The 19,642-nt window shown below is 47.0% G+C and overlaps 1 non-coding gene across 1 annotated transcript; it reads left to right on the top strand.

Moving 5' to 3' along the window:
- The first annotated feature begins 19,004 nt into the window (after window positions 1-19,004).
- Window positions 19,005-19,108, top strand: LOC114698589. The gene has a single exon (XR_003735382.1). It is a non-coding gene; the product is annotated as a small nucleolar RNA U13 (small nucleolar RNA).
- The last annotated feature ends 534 nt before the right edge of the window (window positions 19,109-19,642 follow it).

The raw sequence follows: 19,642 nt of genomic DNA on the forward strand, positions 1-19,642 counted from the left end.
TCAGTGCCAAACCTAATGTTCTTCCTCTAAGCCTTTTTTTTACATGTAGACCTCGACCCATTTTAAGTTAGGTTTTGTGCATGCTATAAGGAATTCACTCCACGAATACCCACTTATCCTAATGTCATTTGTTGAAAAGACTGACCCTCTCACACTGAATTGTCTTGACTGAAAATCATTTGACCACATATGCAGCAATTTATTTATTTTAGAGCCCTCTAATCTATTTCACTGTCCCACATATCTGTCCTTATGTCAGTACTATGCTATTTTTATTATCATGGCTTTGTATTAAGTTTTGAAATCAGAAAGTATTATTCCTCCAACTTCATTCTTTTACCAGACTTATAGCACTTGTCTAGCATACACCAGGCTCTGAATTTGATCCTCAGTCCCACAAATACATACATACTATTTGGGTAAGTCTTTCCATTCTTTAAGAAAACATCACTTCCATTCTGATAGGGATTGTCATGTATCTGTGGATTGCTCTGAGTAATGCTGACAGGGATCCCACTCTTGAGGAAACTATAATGACTCCCCCAGGATACCATATGCCCACATTCTATCCACAAAGTCACCTCGCCTCACTGGGAATCCTACAGGTTGTGACGCTTAGTTCAGGACCAAGCACAGTTCTAGAGGTCAAGTTCAACCCTCCAAACCTTGAACACTAACTTACCTTCTACTTATTCTCCTGTGGAAATCATCTCCCACAACTGCCAACAAAATTCAACTCTACAGTCCAACTTCTCCTTCCTGCCCTACCTAAAGCCCAAAATGTTCAACCACTTCAGCGGCCTTAATCCCTATTACTGCAGGTCAACCTCTTCTGCATGCACACAGGTATTTACTATTCACTTACTCAGTAAACATGCTGAGTACCTTCTGAGCATCAGACATGTGAAGGCCAAGGATATGCCAGTCAATACCAATAACAGCTAACATACGCTAAGAACTGATTATATGTCAGACTACATTGAAAGTACTTCACAAGGCATTATCTCATTCAATTCTCCTTTCAGTCCTATAAAATTAAAGAGCTGGCCCAAGGTCACATAACTGAATCCAAATAATTAAAACTCAATCTCAACCATGATGTTAAGCTGCCTTCTAATGGAGCACAGTCTCAAGGAGCTCACAGTCCAGATGAGGAGACAGCCACATAAGTAGAAGTCAATGTCTCTGTAACATGGTAAGGGCAATGCTACGGATACACCAGAGATGCGAGGCCTCCCAGAGAAGGACTGCCTAATCCAGACACCTACACATCTGTACTTCATTGGGTATCTCTAAAACTAACTTTGAAACCTCAGTCTCATCTTTTCCATGACAGTGCCCAGCAATGGCCTCTTGGTCCCCAACATCAGTAATTCCCTCCAGGAGCTGCTAAAATGTCATGGGATCTGCTCATCACAGGCCACCCTAGTTGATCACCCCATATACGTGCTCTCTGAAGGATGATGCTGGGAAGGCGAAGCCTTGGTGTACCCTGGCGGCTGTTCTGGAAAGCAGCATGGAACTCTACAGAGGCAAGCTCACTCACTCCGGTCCAGATGTAGCTCCTCACAAGACCTGTGCCGTTAGACTCAAAGAGTAGACAGCTGCATGGTGAGCCACCAGAGGTCAGGAAAGACAGTGTTTGGGGGACACTCTGTCCCCAGCCATCACGCATCTCCTTCCCCACAGTACCAGAATGTGACTCTCCTGCTGTAGGGCTCTCAACTGAGGCCAACCAGCTCAGAAAATGAGTGCGGTGGAGGGGCACTGAGAAGGTACAGGGTGCTGTTTCCTGAAGTGGCTCTCTTTTACTCTTGTAGACTGGGGAAGTTTGGTGACACATCGGGAACTATCCAGACACACAAAGAGCACCCACGTAGGCAGGCGCCTCAGGCTTTCCTGAGACGTGTAACATTTCTCCTCTCTGTGGCTTCTTCCTGAAAACTCTGCCGGAGTCAGGCATGCCAGAACTCCTTCAGGATGGGGCACTGGGGGATGAAAACTCGTGGCTAGAAATGGTCAGAGTTTCTGGATATATGAAGTCCCTGAGATGACAAGGGACTTGCTAATCACCAAGAAATAAGGGACAGAGCCGTTTTGTATCCTGGCCTTTCATCTCCCTGGAGAAATTATGGACAGTGACACACAGCAGTTAAAATAGATTGTGAAAATCAAAGAGCCATACAGGCTTCAGACATCATCTTCCTTAAATGACCAATAATGTTCTCTTTCATATAATCCAAATATGCCCGGCTCGCTCTGCAGAGGCTCCTGAATGCCTGCGGCCGCACACTAAACCTCCTACCAGTGAAGCAAGGGTACAGTTATTGAATCCCTGTGGCCACCTGCCGTGAGATGTTTTCCTGCCAGATCTTTCTGGTAGGGGTGGATTCATCTCTTGGATACCAATGTGTTTGGTAAACTAGGAGCCAAGGGTCAGAAGATCTGGGTTAGTTCCTGACTTCTTGGATTTCTTTGATCTTGCTATGGTTTGAATGCCCCCTCCAAAATGTGTGTTGAGTGTGTGTGTGTGTGTGTGTGTGTGTGTGTGTGTGTGTGTGTGTGTGGTGGGTACTGGAGTCCCAGCCTTATGCATGCTATGGAAGCCTTATCCCACTGAGCTACATTCCCAGACTCCCCTGTTGGAACTTAACTGCCCTCTTAATGCTGTTAAAAGCTGAGACCAGCAAGCAGTTATTAGGTCCATGAGAGTTTTGCCCTCATGAACAGATTAGTGTGGTTACCATGGGTGTGGGCTGGTTATCTTGGGAATGGATTCCTAAGAAAAATGGATCTGCTAGATTTTCTGCTCCACTGTAAGTGGTCACATGCCCTTCCAGCTCAAGATGACCCAGCACAAGGTCCTTAAGCAAATGCTCTCTCCATATTCTTAGGCTCCCTGGCTTCCAGAACCATGAACCGAATAAATTTCTTTATAAAGTCTCCAGTCTGGGACACTGTTACAGCATCCGAAAATGGGCTAAGATGATGTGAGTCTTTTCTGGTGCATCCCTTAGCCTCTCCGAGCCCCGGTTCTGCCCCTGTGAGGTGAGTTTCTGACATCAGCTGTGCACTGCTCATTGCTGGGGGTGGGCGGGCGGGCGGGGCACACCGAGGACATACTGTCCCTTAGCGCCAAAGTCCCAAAACTTTGAAGGCTCTCCTCTGCTCACCTCTCACAACTGGGGAACTTGGGAACAAAGGGAAGGCGGCACTGGGTTGCTCTGAAGCAGAGAAAGTGGGGAGGGACAGGAACAGGGACGCATGAGGGAAATAAATCAAGTGGCTGCGTAATTAATTTAGAATAACTTAAATGCTGTGCATTGAAGGGAGACAAAAGTGGTGGCATTTAATGAATTGTCGGTCGATATCTCACTCATTCCAGCTGTCTTGTAAAATGTCAGCTCTCTCACAAGTCCTTTTCCTTGCAGCTGAAAGGGGTGTGTGTGTGTGTGTGTGTGTGTGTGTGTGTGTGTGTGTGTGTGTACAACAATCACTAGGCCTGGCTTCTGCACGGTGGGTTAGCTTGTTAGCTTAGACACAATTTCAGAAGCAGGGGGTCCTGCCAGCTGCAGGGGAGAAAGACAATGCCCAGAGAGCTCTGTGAGCAGCTGTTCATTGTCTCCCCGCCCCCGCCCCGCCCCCGCCCCCAACCGACTCATTCTCCGAACCTTCGCTCACTTTCCTGCCATCAACTGTGAAAATGCACAAGGTGTTTGTATATGCTCATCAAGAAAGACAAGGTGGGGCTGGAGAGTTAGCTTTGTGACTAAGAACACTGGCAACCATGAGGACCTGAGTTCTGAACCAATGTAATAGGCCAAGGGCGGTCTCACCTCAGCCTGAAATCCCAGTGTTGCTAGGAAGTGGAGACAGGATGATTGGTAGGGCTTAACTGAAAAACTCAAGTTCCAGGTTTAGGGAGAGATTCTGTCTCAGAGTTATAGAGATCAGTGGTAGAGGAAGACTCCCAACACCCTTCTCTGGCCTCTGTGTGAATAAGCACGGTGCATTTGGTGCTAGCAGATACATACATATCTCCGTCTCTCTGTCTCTGTCTTTGTCTCTCTCTCTCTCTCTCTCTCTCTCTCTCTCTCTCTGTCTTTCTCTCTCTCTTTCTCTCTCTCTCTCTCTCTGTCTCTCCTTCAAACTTCTAACTTCTCCTTTAAACAGAGCTTTGTATTTTCCAGAGAAAACCTTAGCTGAACTCCAGCGGGAGAGAGCCAGGCCATGGTTGCTCCAGAGAATTCTAGGCTCAGAATTCCCACTGGAAGCTGACCGGCCCTTGGTTTGGTCTTGATTCTGCTTCAGAGACTAAGCCGGTAACATACCAGCTGGATTTTCACTTTAGGGGAAAATGTGAAGACATGTGGTACCAAACTGTTCCCATCTCAGACGTACAATCGCGACCCCTGAAAGGGCATTCCTCACTTTGGACCCCAGCGGAGAACCAGTCTCTCTGACCTCACAGGCTGCTTGAGGTAAGCAGGGAGGAACAGCTGAGGTCAAACAGAAACCTGGCTGCTGTTTGGCCAACCTGCATGCTAAAGTGGCCTGGGCAGATGTAACAACCATGGCTCATGTACCATGAGCTAGAGAAGCAAAGGGCTGTGATATTCCAGGCCCCTTAACAGCTCAGCCTCGGCTAAGCACAGCTGCAGGAAGTACACGATGCCTTGTAGAGAACCAGCCACACCCTTCCATGATCGGCTCGTATCCAGGTGTGCAGGGAGCCCATGCCAGCCCTGCAAATAAAGCCAAACACACTTCAGCTCTACTTCCCAAGGACACGCATTAGGGAGTTCGGCTGAACCACTGCCTCTCTCCAGCCTGAGGAACCAGTGGGTTGTCACTAAAGAAAGCAGCCCCAACCTGTTCCCCTTGAGTCCTCTCCTTACAGGACTCCGATCTCCGTCATGGGACCCATCTTCCCTGTCCCCCCAGTTGACACACACACACACACACACACACACACACACACACACACACTTACAAGTCAGAACCAACGGTCCAGTTCTCAGCCTCTCTCCAGTCCTCAGACCTCTCACATCACCGACCACGCGGTGGAGAACTGACCCACATCCTGACTGAGTTCCCAAGTTCCCTTAAGCAAGGCTCTAAGATGTGCGGCCTGATCCCAGCGTACCCGACAGGCCTCCCTTCTGTGGACCCCGGCAGCAGCATCCACTTGGTGTAACTCTTGACTCCCCTCCCTCAATCTCCACGTGCCGTATTTATTTAGTCTTTCTTTTTCCCCTTTCCTCCTTTCTCACTATCCCAATCTCTCCAGGTCTCATGAAATCCCTTCTGGATTACTCTGGCAATCCCTCCTACTTGGAATTCCAACTGCTCACCTCCTTTATGCCAGTCCAGGAGTTGCGAACTCCAGTACCTACAGGGGATGAACAGGTGGTATAGATGTGTAACCTATAACATGAAGTGACAGGCTATGGGAACTAGACAGTGAAGGCTCTAATTAAAGACAGTCAAATTATTTTTTAATTAATTTATTTGTGTTTTATGTACATTGGTGTTTTGCCTGCATCTATGTCTGTGTAAGGGTTTTGGATCTCCTAGAACAGGAGTTATAGACAGTTGTGAGCTGCCATGTGGGTGCTGGGAATTGAACCCAGGTCCCCTGGAAGGGCAGCCAGGGCTCTTAATCACTGAGCCATCTCTCCAGCCTCCAAATCATTTTTTAAGCATCACTGCACAAACTCCTCATTGTGTGTCCCGTGGATAATAACTGTGTACCCAAACCTCCCTGCACTTATCTGGTAGCTTCAGCCATCATAAGACTTTGGCATACACCTCTCCATTAACAAGGAAACTTTGCTGACTACCCTTTTGCCCACAGGAAGAGAATGGAATAGTTAATGTTTGCAGAGAGCTTTAAAAATTAGCAAGGACTTTGCTGTCTGTGAAACTGACATACATTCATCTTCCATTCAAAGAGTGTCACAGGTCTCCGTACTTGTTTCTCAAGCCTGTGACCCCTCTGTAATTGAGCTTGTCCTCCTCTACCCAAGAAACCCAATCCCACTCAGAGTTTGGGGCCTAGCTCCACACCAGCCTCTCTGGGGAACCCAGAGGGGACTGTCCCTCCCTCCACAGCTGAAGCTGGCACTGAACCCACACACCTATTCCATCTCTTTCTCACCACACCTATCCTCTACCAGGAATCCAGTCAGAGCCTTATCATCTGGCTCCTTCCTGCCGCTGTCCTGCATACTTGGGTCGTGGAAGATTCTGCTAGAAAGAAGACATCTGTGGATGGAAGCAGACCGATGGCCAAGTCCCAGGCTTCACAGAGACTGAGGGCTAGCTCTGGCAACAGTGCTTAGAGTTCCTGTGCGCCAGAAAGCTTGGTGGACATGGGACTCACGGCCCACAGAGATTCCAATGCCGCAGTTCTGTGCTCGAGCCTAGCAATCTGTATCCCAACTCCTGACAGCTGGTCCTGATGCAGGGTGAAGGTCCATGCCTTCAGGTACATTTGGTCTCAGAATCAGAAACTAGACTTGAGTGTGAATGGTCATTCCTGAGAAGGCCTTTACCCAGCCCTGGTTCCCATGGTGATGTGCTCTGAATTCCTCCCAGCGGGTAGTCACAGGGGAAGGGGGGACTCAGGTCTACCCCAGGCTTAGGGTGTGGTTCCTTCCCCCCACCCTGGCATCTGCCTGGCAGCCCTTGTTCACAGCACAAACAGAAGAAGGTCTTCATGGCAGAGATGGCCCCTCTAGAAGCTCTGTCCAGGGCCCTGAAGGTCACCTCCTGCTCTCATCAGGGCTACACCTCAGCCCCCATGACAGCAGGGTGAACCCTTTACTTCCCACAACCACATCCCTACTTCTGTCTTCCAGATTGGAAAACAAAAGAGCAGACAGTTGGTCATTACCGAGAACATCTGTTTATAACCCACGCTGGGGACAGACAGGCACGTGAGGAAGTCGCGGAGTGCTGCCCTGGCTTGGCAGCTCTCTTGGCTACCCTTCAGCTGCCCATCTTCTTCCATCAATCCTCACCTTCCCACGGGCTACAAGCATTACCCAGGCTCCGAGGAACAAACCCCGGGGGATTTCATGAAGCAGATGCCAGACAATGAGGGACCGATGGGTTGAGAAGCTAAAAGCGAAAGTGGGGGCCTGGGCGGACACTGCTTTTAGCCACTGAGTCCAAGAATGCGAGGTTAGCTGAGCCTCCACCTCTAGGCCCATGAGAAAATATTCCAAGTCGCCCAAAGCAGCAACCTCTGTGGAGCTCCCAGCTTCCTGTAGGAAGTTTACACTGAGTACCCACCCAAGGGGCTACCAGTCTCCTCGGGTCTCCTCTCAAGGCCGTAGCCCCATTAATATTCTCAAGGCTGGGCCCAGAGCCTCTGACTCTACCTCACCCTCTCCTCAGCCCAGTTACTCATCAGATCCTAACCATCCCATCCAAAGAATGTTCTAGACCTGTCCCCATCATCTTCTGGACACCACAACATGCCTTAGTTCAGGCCTCTTCCTTTTGGCCCTGGGCAGTGTGGGGGTGGGAGTGGGTAGGGGTAGGGGTGGGGTAGGGAGTGGGGGATCTATTAAGGGGTCTGCAGATCTGTGCCATTCTACTGCCCACTCCCTTGGCTCCCAGCCTAGCACTCTCCATACCTAGGAGTCATCAATGTTTGAAAGAACTGTCAGAAACGGTTCATTTATCTGTGATTAGTAACGAATGCAATGGGTTAATTAGATCAGTGGCTCTCAACCTTCCTAACGCTGCAACCCTTTAATACAGTTCCTCGTGCTGTGGTGACCCCAGCCATACAATTATTTTCATTGCTACTTCATAACTGTAAATTTGCTACTGTTGTACATCTTAACATAAACATCTGTGTTTCCCAGTGGTCTTAGGCAAGCCCTGTGAAAGGGTCGTTCAACCCCCCCCCACAGGGGGTCCAGATCCACGGGTTGAGAACCTCTGTGCTAAGTGTTTGAAATCAACCTGTCAGATCTACAGGGGGAAAATTCATGGCTGGGTTTTCCTGGCAGTAGAGTCTTGGGACTCATTGTCTGTCTATGTTCACACAGTCCTGGTTGGTGATTTCTCTGGAAGAAACCTCTAGTGTTGTCTTTCTTAGGCCTTCCCGGCAGACTCTAAGGCATTTACACACAGAGCCCTGTGTGCTAACTTCCTCTCTTCTCTCAGGCTGCCTTCACCAAATACCTATGCATTTCCACTTCTCCAGGGTTCACCAAAACTCTTCCCTCATTCTAGAATGTTCTGCCATCCCTCCTTTGCCCATCAAAGCTCTTCTCATCTTCCGCACTTGCTGTGGTTTAAACACGGCCCACTCTCTCTGATATTCGTGTCTAGTGTGGTTTGGTGTCCATTGTGGTAGTGTGGGTAAGTGGGTCCTTTGAGAGACGCAGTCATAAGGAGGGACTGCCTTTCTCACAGGAGTGAGTTCATTCCATGACAGCAGGCTCATGCGGCAAGGGTGGGTTTTATAAAGTGGAGTCACCCGTTTTGTCTCTTCTTTGAATACCCACTTGCCCTGCTTTGCCACCACGTTATGATACAATAGAAGCTCCCCACCCCCCACGGTCACAGCTGCCAGATCTTAAGACATTCAGTCCCCAGAACCATGAGCTGAATAAATATACTTTCATAATAAATTATTAAGTTTTGAATATTTGGTATAGCACCAGGAAAATGAACTAAGAGAATGCTCTTGCTCAAACACCTCTCCTATGTCTGCCCAGAGTTCTGCACCTTTCAGATCAAAAGGAATAGCTCCTTTTCGTCTCTTTCTAAGTCCGATGTTTGTGCCTTTCTTCCAGAGTATAATCTAGTTAGGGTCTCTTCCATCAGAGAGCTGCTTAAGAGCTGAGATCTCCAGACCGCCGTGTATAAGTGCACGACATGGAATGGGCGTTTAACTAATGTTGGTTCTCTAAAGAGAACTAGGAAGAAACGAGTAGATAATGTCTCCTACAGGCCAAAACCAGCAGCACCACAGCAAACACAACCTGTCCCGCCCTGTGCACAGAGCACAGGGTCACTTTCAATTCTCTGAGTATGCTCTTATGGTCTCCAGAAGCCACTTAGAGCCAGGAGGGCTACCATCTACCAATGATACTAATCATATCAGCTGCCATCTGTTGAGTGATTATGATGTGCCAGGCACCATGGCCAGCCCTTCCCATGCATTACCACGGTCACGTCTGCTATCACCCGTGAGATATCTCCTGCAGTAGCGTCCTCTCACATATATGAGGATGCAAGAGAAGTATGGGAAATTTCCAGGCCATGAAAGAAGCTAAGATTCCAACACAGAAGAGTCTGGTCCTACCCACTCTCTCCTGCTTCCACAAGCCTGGATCCTGCTGTCCACACCCATCAGTCCTGAGCCAGTATCACAGATGGCAGGCTCATCTCTTGCCAGGGACAGCAGAAGTCTCACAAGGAGGTTGGGCCCCTGCAGAAGGGGCAGCTCACTGACCAGGCTTTCCCTGCTCTGGTCAAATCACAGGTTCCCTCGCAGACTCCCTGACCCTTCCCAGAAAACCCGGCTCAGGCCACTGAGCATCTCCATAATGAAAGCTCCTCTTCTGGCCCTTGCAATCCGTCCTCTCTCTGCAGGATGGTACCTGGGATATGATGCTTCTCGTGAAGGATGCGTTCAATATTCTGGCCAGTCGTACTAAGAAGGCTTGAATACAAACTGGGCCAGCGGAAAAGGGTAATTAGACAGAGTTTTCCTGATGAAGTGGGAGGATCAGCAGGTGTAAGCTCGGGGACCTTGGTCCTGGTGTTCATTTAATTAAGTATCACCATTCGGTTCACACATTGGCTGCCAAGGCTTGGGGGGAAAATCCCAGCCAACCTCTTTCCTCATAACCCCTGGTGGGAACAGTGTGTGCTGCCTGTCCAGCCTCACCCCCCCACCTGCCCAAATCAACAAGACAAAAACAGAGCAGCCAGAAGCCAGCCTCTTCTTCATGCTCAGCCTTTGATTACTAAAAAGAACAACCAAAAAAGAACAGAAAGAACCCTGGGGAGACAGGCTCTAGACTCCCAGGCAAACAAAAGGATTGGAGGAATGGAAAGGCATGCCTGAAAATCAGTTAGGCAATAGCTTCCAGTCATCCCATTTAAATCCTAACAAGGCCGCTGCTCCGAGATAACAAAGGCCACTGTGTTTAATGAAGGGTATAAATGGTAGAAATATGAGACAGGAGCTTTTGCAAGCTGTTAATGAGGTGGATAGGAAACCTCTAAAAATAAGCCAGGGCAAGTTGAAAGGGTAATTAGGGGTGCAAAAATAAACAGAGGGTGTCAGGCTGAAAGAAGTTCAGGGCAAAGGCTCCTCCAACGTGTCCTCGGTAGGTAGGGTAGGAGAGGGGTTAGCGCAAGAACATGGAGTCAGAACATAGATCCTCTCTAAGAACAGAGGAGCCCCGGCCACCTACAGCAACAAGCTGCAGCAACGAGCTACAGCCACCACGAAGCAGGCTCTGCCTTATTTATCAAAGTGTCCCCAAAGAGACCTGAGCAAATATTAGGTGACGGGAAACTTCAAACGCCAAATAATAAAAACCCAACCTGGTTCGTACCTTTGAACTGACTGCCAGCAATTGTGCCTCTGTGTGTGGGTGCCTGGCTGTACAAACACACAGATGATTGTACCACATATTCAACCCACACAAACAAATCCCCACCTACCTACTGAGACTTCCAGCCAAGGTCAGTTGCCTATGAATAGAGAGTGGGCGGGCGGTCGCAAGCCCTTGAGGAGGACTTGAGATGTTCCTGTGTGCCTCCCACTTCCTCCCACCTCCACAATGTCTTCCTCCCCTTCTCCATCACGGCCACATTAGAAAGCTGTTCTGTGGTCAAGTACATTTGGGACATACTTGGCGTGCCCTAGTCTAGGAGATGTGTATGAATGCATCAAGAACAGACACCTCCTTTTGTTTAATTCATTAATTAATTTGTTGCATTCCCCAAATGTAAAATTTTCCCACAAAATGCCATTTACTAACGTCCTTATCCACTGCCCACTTCCAATTAGTAAAACTGGGGCCATTACCCTAAGAATGGTATGGGGATAGGACTGAGGAAGGCCAACTGTGGGGCTTCCCTCTGATTCATGAGTGGGCAGACAGCTTAGTGGGTCCCATCCGGACAGGCTGGAGAGGAGCGAGGCTGGTGATGATGGGTAGAGTGGGGGAAGAGAAACCCACCCCCCAAAGAAAATGAGAAACTCTGTTGATAAACGTCCCATCATTCACTTGCTCTCTCCCAACATGTCTGCAAATGTCAAGCAACGCCAGTCCTGGTAACCCCAAAGTGGTGCTCCCTTTAGGAGAAGAATTGCTCCCGCAGATTCTGGTCCAGGGCACACAGCTCTGCCCTGTGAATTCTGAATCCTTTCTGTTGCTAAGGAACTGAAAGATGGACTCATCCCAGGCTTTTACAGTTACTCCTGTAGGCTGTGTGACCCAGGCAAAGTAACTTCACCCTTTTCCATCACTTAGCTCATTTGTAAAATGTGAGCGGCAGCAGCTGCTTCCTCACGGAGCTGCTTAGAAAGCTTGACAGAATAAAGGCAAGTATTTACTTTTTTGTATGTCCTCATAGTACAAGGCGTTTATAATGACCAGAATAAGAACGTGTTTCTTTCATCTGCACTTTCATTGTGTGATTTCATACACTCTCAGGGTCTTAGGTACATGGAGATGTGAATGGATCTGAAAAATGTTTGCCTAGATCTTGCTCTTGAATTTCCAGTTTATGCTTATTACTATGCTCATGCTTAAGGGTAAGAAAGCAGAAGACAATGGACTTCAAGGGCCCCAGAAGACCTGGAGAGCAGAGAAACCGGCTCGGCATGAAGCTCCTTCCTCTCAGGAGCCATCAGCTCCAAAGGCTTGCTTTGTTCTTATCCCACACCCCCCCACCTTCCTCAACTTACTCCCTGCCTTACCAGGGTTTCGAGCCCAACTCCAGAGCTCCCTCTAGACTCTGTGTGGCTTTGCTCAGATCTTAAGAGTGTTCGGATGAGCCCATTCATTCGGAAGTCTAGCTCCCCGGCATAAGAGATCCATCCCAAATCCCATAGCTGTGGCATTACAGAGGGAGATGTCTAAGTGATGCCCAGAACTGTCTCTTCCAACATCACTGGACAGGACAAATAATCCAAATTTGTCAGTTTTGTTCTTCTGCTCACCTGCCTGACACACAGACTCTTTTCTCTGTTCCAGTATTTTCAGGGATGCTTTTGTCTAACTTGGTCACATGTATATCTTCAAGCCACACCTCCTCTCCCCACAGAAGGCAACTTGAAGGTAGAGTCTGCTCTCCGTTCAGAGGCAGTCAAGAAGTCATCACAGTATTCAAATTAGGTCTATTCCTCTTTTATTCCGTGAGCTTCTGCAACTTCTTGCCTTCAATCTGGGAAGTAAATGGTGACTTTAACCTTGGCCATACCTTCGGCACCCAGCACCGTTGCAAAAGCAGAGAGACAGAATTCACAATAATTATCTGCATAGGGAACAAAACAAAGGAGGAAGGACCAGCCCTTCAGGAACAAACAATAGCATAGCGTTTTTATTCAAGCATACATTAAGCACTACTGCTACAAAGAGCCTTGGCTGCTCTGAAAGGACGGTGTCCTTGGGATAGGGCCTGTTCTTAATAGTTGAAATAAATTTTGAGTACCGTGTCCATAAATTTCCTGCTGTTTAGAATGCAGGATTAGCTTCCTCAATCTGCCTTTCCTCCTCTCCAACAGTGATGCCGTAGTGTATGAAGAGAAGCAGCTGACAGGCAGGAGGTACGTCCTTTCCAGTCTCCTCTCATCCATAGTCTAACCTTAGCTACTTAGTGGAAAGGGGTCTTTTTGTTTTGTGGGGAAGGCAAAATAAGAAATGTCTTGGAGAAGCTTTTGAGGGTGTCATGTCCCAGCAACTTCTCCCAACAGCCCTTTCCCAACAGCCCCAATATCTGTCTTTGTCAATCAGGGATTTAGCGTCGGCACTAGAAACTCAATGAGACAGAAAATTAGGACTAGACCACAGTTTAGCAAGGACCATTAGTTTCTGAACTTGATTCTGAGTAATCAGAGAGCTCCAGCTACAGGCAAAATGGGCTCTTTGCACCAAAATTATATAATCACCCTGCCCTTATTTTCTGATAGACAGGCCTTCCAGACAGAACCCTGTCTCTCGGCTGCCAGTCTTTAGCTAATGTCATAAGCAACCAATAGTCTTCTACATTCTCTGTTAATTCAGTCATCAAGCCTCCAGTGGATTTACCTATACATGCGGCAGGGCTTATATATGTCTATTATTTATTTCTCACTAAATACCGCAGGCTGCAAACTTCCTGTCCTGTAGAATGTTTTTTATTATGTATCATTCCAGTGGTATCCTAGCTTATTTTTGGGTTTTTAAGGCTTTATCACTTGAAGCCCCACTTCTGATACCGATTTCTATTCTAATGACAACTCTGGTTATATACTCAGAAGAACTAAAATGAAAATTTTAAGTATTTGTATTAGTCAGGGTCCTTTAAGTAATGTAACTGACAGAATGAATATGTATTTATTTGGGGACTTATCAGAGTGGTTTGCAGGCTGTGGTCCAGCTAGTCCAACAAGGTCTGTCTACTAACAGACATGCCAGGACTCCAGCAGCTGTTCAGTCCACGAGACTGGATGTCTCAGCTGATCTTCAGCATGCACTGGAGTCCTGAAGAAGTAGACTCTAATACCAGAGAAGGAATGGACTTGCTATCGAGGAGACAGCAAGCAGGCAAAGAGCAAGGGCTTCCTTCTTCCATGTCCTTTATATGGGCTGCCAACAGAAGGTATGGCCCAGATTTAAGGTGGATCTTCCCACCTCAAAAGATCTGGATTAAAGGTGGGTCTTCCCACTTCAAATGATTTAATTAAGAAAAATCCCTCATAGGTATATCCAGCATCTTAGGTTTTAGTTAATTCCAGATGTAGTTGAGTTGACAACCAAGAACACCCATCACATCACAGTATCTCAATATGTAAGATATGTGAGAAAGTGTGTGTGTGTGTGTGTGTGTGTGTGTGTGTGTGTGTGTGTGCGCGCGCGCGCGGCGCAGCATCGCTTTGTCATGTTCAAGAAATCAGGAACTAAAAGTCAGAACAAAACCAGGTGTCTCCTCATTCCCTGTCTCTCTGTCTATCTGCCCTTTTCTTTCAGAGACTCGAGGACAGCGATTTGGTTTCTAAGTTCTTCATCGGTTTTTGTTTGCTCCTTCTTCCTCTCTTCTCAGGTCTTTTCGGAAGACAATAGGGGATGGCAGCTTTCTGTCTTCTCAGCAATTTACACAACCACCCGACAGCTGCCACAGCCCGAGCCTGAGAGACAGTCTCATGCCGTTGTCTATTTGTGGCTGGAAGTCCCAGGTAGCTTGTTTGGTTGAAAGTCTTCAGAGACAGAATCGGACTGACATTTGTTTGACCCCGGCCACACAAATGACTGGTTAGCCAGCATATTTGGTTGCTGTTGTTTCTGACAGTTGTCTCATGCCTAGTCAGCACTGGCAGTCATGTGAGAACCAGGCAGTCTGTAATTCTGCCCTTCTTCTGGAATGACAGCATCCAAGAATTCATCATTAAAACATAAATAGCAGAATGTCTCGGTATCTGTGTGCACACATGTGTACATTTATTTCATCTCATGGAATCCAAAGTGCCCCCAAACATGTTATACCCCAAAGTGAAATTACCATCTCTGCACACCCCAGCCCTCCTTCTCCGTCTATGACTGTGATCTCAGTGGGGGGCACCATCGACCCTGTGGTTATCTTAAATATAATGAGTGTTTTGCCCTTCGCTCTTTCTTCTACTCCAACCCTTATATCTAATTAAACATCAAGTCTTATTGATTTTACCTCCCAAATATCTCTCGAGTCCGTCCCATTCTGTGAACCCTCCAGCACTATCTTGGATCAGGCAATTATATTCTTGACTGGTTTACCCTAGCAGCCTTCCACCTGATCTCCCCTCATTCATCTTTCTCCTTCCAGATATTTCCCATACAGCATCGAGACAAATCTGCTTATGTGACCCCCTGCTTAAAACCCTTCGACAACGCTCCAGTGTCCCAGCCCCTCGAGGGTGTGGCTTCTGTCTACTGCTCCAGCCTTCCTGCTGGATTTCACTCGCAGATAGATGCTTTCTGAACAGTTTTCCAGCTCTCAGAATCCCCAATTTCACTTCTTCAGCTGCACCATGCCCGGCACCCCTCCTTGACCCGTCTTCAACTGAATTAGCATGCTTTCTGTGCGTTCCCATAAGAAGCTTATCATTACTATGGTTCCTATCATTCTGTATTGCAAGTGCCTATTCCCTGGTCTGTCTGTGTCTTGGGAACTTTTTAGGTGGATGTGGTAGCGAATGCCTATAATCCCAGTACACAGGAATTCCACAAAGGCAAGAAGGATCAGAAATTCAAGGTCACCATCTGTTACATAGCAACTCCAAGACCACTCCTTGGAGAGAGAGAGAGAGAGAGAGAGAGAGAGAGAGAGAGAGAGAGAGAGAGAGAGAGAGACTACGCAGAAAATTTGTCTTTTTATCATTAAACTTGACACATATGCTGTTCAATACTGTAAAATAAAACATACATATGCATGCACACATATATGTATAACCTGCCCCATGCAGGTACTTCATCATCACAGTGACTGTTAGCATCTGTGTAGGGCCTTCTTCCTCTTTTTCTTCCACCTCCTCCTCTTTTTCTTCTGAAAGATACGAATTGTATGTCCTTGGATCATCACTAAAGTCTTCCCAATCCTGGCACAATGCTAAGAAAAAAGTAAAGAAGAAACCACACTCTTATTTTCTTATAAGGAAGTGTGCCTTAAATATGGCAAGTGTCTTATCTGTCTGCAAGTGGCTGTGGTTGGCTCCTGTTAGGAAAACCCTGTGACTGGAAAGCAGGTCTCCATCTCTGGCAGCAGAGAGAAGGGCAAGAAGCAGAGAGCGTGCTCTAGAGAAAGATGGCCTGTGAGTGGTGAAGTCTGAGAACTTAGAAGCTACTGACATCATTAGGAGGACCGTGGAGAGCCTGTACCAGGATCCTCTCACTGCCACTTGGACACAAGGGAGGGGGTGACTTTTTGTTCCAGCCATTAATGTAGGTATTATGGTCCTTAAGTGGTGATTTATAATGTTCCTAATGGCAGGGCACATAGCTGGGGCTGAGTGAGGATTAGATACAACACAGCGGGCTCCGTAAGCAGCTAAAAAATCATTGACCAGGGAAAAGTTAGGTACAGGGTGACCTGATTTTCTAGAGAACAGCATGACAAGGTAGGCCTAGCAGAGGGAGGAAATCAAGGGCCAGGCTGGATGACAGAGTAAATACAGAATGGATTAAGCAGGCAGCTGCCTGTGAGGGGTGAGGTCCGTCCATCTTACAGCACTGTCCCAGCTATCTGCATTTCCAGCACCACTCAGAGCCTCCTACCTAATCAATAAGACCGCCACTGGTATTCTTGTTGTGTTATTATTATTTTAGTGCCAGGAAATCAGAACATAATAGTAACAAAAATATTTCACATACGGGGGGTAGATAGCCTCAGGAATAAAAGACATTAATTAAATTAGGTTATATCCAGGAAACCCAAGCCACTGGCTAGTGCATGATGACAGAGGCACACTTCCATTTGCATTATCAGTTGTCCAGAAAGGAAAAGAAGAGCTGCCCCAATAACAAACGGCTTACCAACAGACAGCCCTGCCTATAGGCAGATCTCAAGCTGCGGCTCCTTTGCTGGGTCCGAGACTTCGGGCTGAATTAAAAGCTCCCTAAATGCTGACAGAATAAACATGTGTTTGCATAAATTGATCCAACCACGAGTAAATGTAAGACCTGTGTTTCTCAGCATTGTGCCCAAAGCCGTCCCTCTGTCCGGTCTGACAACTCTGTCTGTCACTGTCGCTGTCTCCAGACCACTCCTACCCCTCTTAACCATCCCCTTTCCTCTTCAGATTACTGCACGGAGCTGTAAGCCAGCCTCTGCCTACTCTCCAGTCTCCTTGTGATAGTATGACATATCATTGTGTTTTCCTACCACAGATCCTGGATTGCAACTCCCATAATAACCCTTGTTATTTTCCTGAATGATAGAACAATGAGCATGTGTTTTGTTGAAGTATACTAATTGGCATCTCATCCTTAGAGGCTGAAGCGGGTTTGTTTTTTTTTTTTTTTTTTTTTTTTTTTTTTTTTTTTTTTTTTTTAACCATATAGAGAGTAGTTTGGGACCCCAGAAGTAACCAACAGAGCAATCTCTTTCTCTCTAACTTACTTCTTTTTCTCTGCAAGGTGAGTCACAGAAGTTAGAATTTCTCTTCGCCAAAGAGAATCCCAGGCCTTCTGCCTCGGAACCAGCCATACAGAAATCCTCCAACAACAGGCCAATGGACACTTATTTCAGAAGGGCCATTCCCTAAGCCCTAGAGGAAGGAACGCTGCTCAGTGAAGTCAGGGAGAGTGTGGACACACACCCCTGCCAGGCTCCCTCTGTGTCTGTTAGCATTAGCTCCCACTTTCTGTGTCGGACCACCTCCCCACACTGGCATCCCTATTTCAGTCCCACTTATTCAAAGAAATCTTCACAAAACCCCAAAGGATAAGACTGGGGGAACTTCTCATCAGCTGAACACACTGAGACTTACAGGGAGATAAACAAAAATTCATTTAGGTGACGAGACGGCAGCCCATCCCAACTCCAGGATGACATCTTGTGCTCAGGATGCTTCCTGACTTTTATCCCGTGTCTCTTCATCTGGCTGCTTATTTGTATCCTTGAAAGTAATTTTACAATAAAGCAGTAAATGTCTTTCCCGAGTCCTTTGAGCCTCTCTAGCAAATTAACCAACCCAAAGAAGGGGTCACGAGAACCTCGATCTGTAGCCAGTTGATCAGAAGTACGAAAGGCCTGGGCTTGTAGTTGGTACCTCAGCTGGGGACAGTCTTGGAGCATGAGCCCATGGTCTGGGGGGTCTGCTGCTATCACAGACCGATAGCATTGGAACTGAACTGACTTAGAGGACCTCCCGCTAACATCTGCTCCAGGAGTCATTGCTGCTGGCCAGTGGAGGGAAAACCTTGCACATTTTGAGTCATAGAAGGATCTGTGTTTCGAGCATGTCATGTGTGAAACTGAGTTTAAGGTTTGTTTTCCTTTATAATACCAGACCCCTACAATTCATTCTCCCCACACTACAGTCTTATATTTGTAACTTATTCTAGAACCATGTTTTGGGGGAAGGACTCTGGAGAGATGATTCGTCAATTAAGAGCATACATTTCTGTTACAGAGGACTTGAGTTCAGTCCCAGCACCAACATCTGGCAGCTCACAACTGCCTGTAACTCCAGCTCTAGTGGATCTGATGCTTTATTCTGGACTCCAGAGTACTGCATTCATGAGCACATATCATCCCCATACATACAACACAACTCTCTGTCTCTCTCTCTCTGTCTCTCTCTCTCTGTCTCTGTCTCTGTCTCTCTCTCTCTCTCTCTCTGTCTCTCTCTCTCTCTCTCTCACACACACACACACACACACAAAAGAAAAGAAAATTTAAAAAGGAAAATGGCCCTCAGATATGTATTAGGGAGAATCTGAAACCTCAATTACTTGTGTCTTCTTTTTGTAGAATATGTCAAAGAAAATCTCAGGCATAATAACACATCACTCATATATATCCATTCTTCAGCTTCTACAGGCTTTAACCTAAAAATCATGGTATCATTGCACCTAACAAAATAAATGATAACATTATTGAATACTGACCTCTATTCAGAGTTCCTGGGTTCATTCCAAAGATGCTTTGGAAAGGATGTCAATGAGATGGGACTCAGGGCTTGGTTTCCCCCCCTCAGGCTCTTTTACTCTGTAACAGCCCTCCTCCTCCTCTCCTCCTGTGTGTTCATGTCCATTGTTCTCTTGGAAATATAAACTGAGATCCTCCTTGTGATTCATAAATGTGGTGATTGAGTTTTCAGGTCACTGTGAGGATAGGCTTCAATCAAACTGTGTTACAACAGCAGGGCATTCCTTGTCTGACATGTTAAAAAGGAAAGAAATAAAATATAAGTCAGATCCAGTCAGTCTGGGCTTAACCCTCCCCCTCAACAGACTCTTATTCTTGCAGATGACATAAAGGCCCAAACCTTCACCACACCCTAGGCCCCTCCTGATGGCTGCCTGGCTACCTCTCAGAGGCTCTCCAGCACAGCCCATCCCAAACCTGTTTTTACCCACAATTCTGTACTTACCTTTCCAGCTGCACAGAATGCTTTATCCTCTCCACATCCTGTGGAAGTGGCTTCATGCCCAGTGCCTGATAAGAGCTAGATGACTTCCCTGTGACATGTTATGAATGAGCTCTTCTTCCCCCAGGCTGCCCTACATCACATCACCTTGTTCCCATTTCTTCATGGAGTTTATTACTGTCTGAAATTACGTTCTCCTTAATGCGTTTGCTTCCCCCATGTAATGGGATGTTAGAATGGAAGTCCCTTAGCTAAACACTGAAGAAATAAACGTGAACTATTGAGGCTAGGTAACCACCTATAAAAATCTACAAAGAGAGTGGTCAC

Source organism: Peromyscus leucopus, chromosome 6 (assembly GCF_004664715.2).
Source record: "Peromyscus leucopus breed LL Stock chromosome 6, UCI_PerLeu_2.1, whole genome shotgun sequence".
Taxonomy (NCBI): domain Eukaryota; kingdom Metazoa; phylum Chordata; class Mammalia; order Rodentia; family Cricetidae; genus Peromyscus; species Peromyscus leucopus.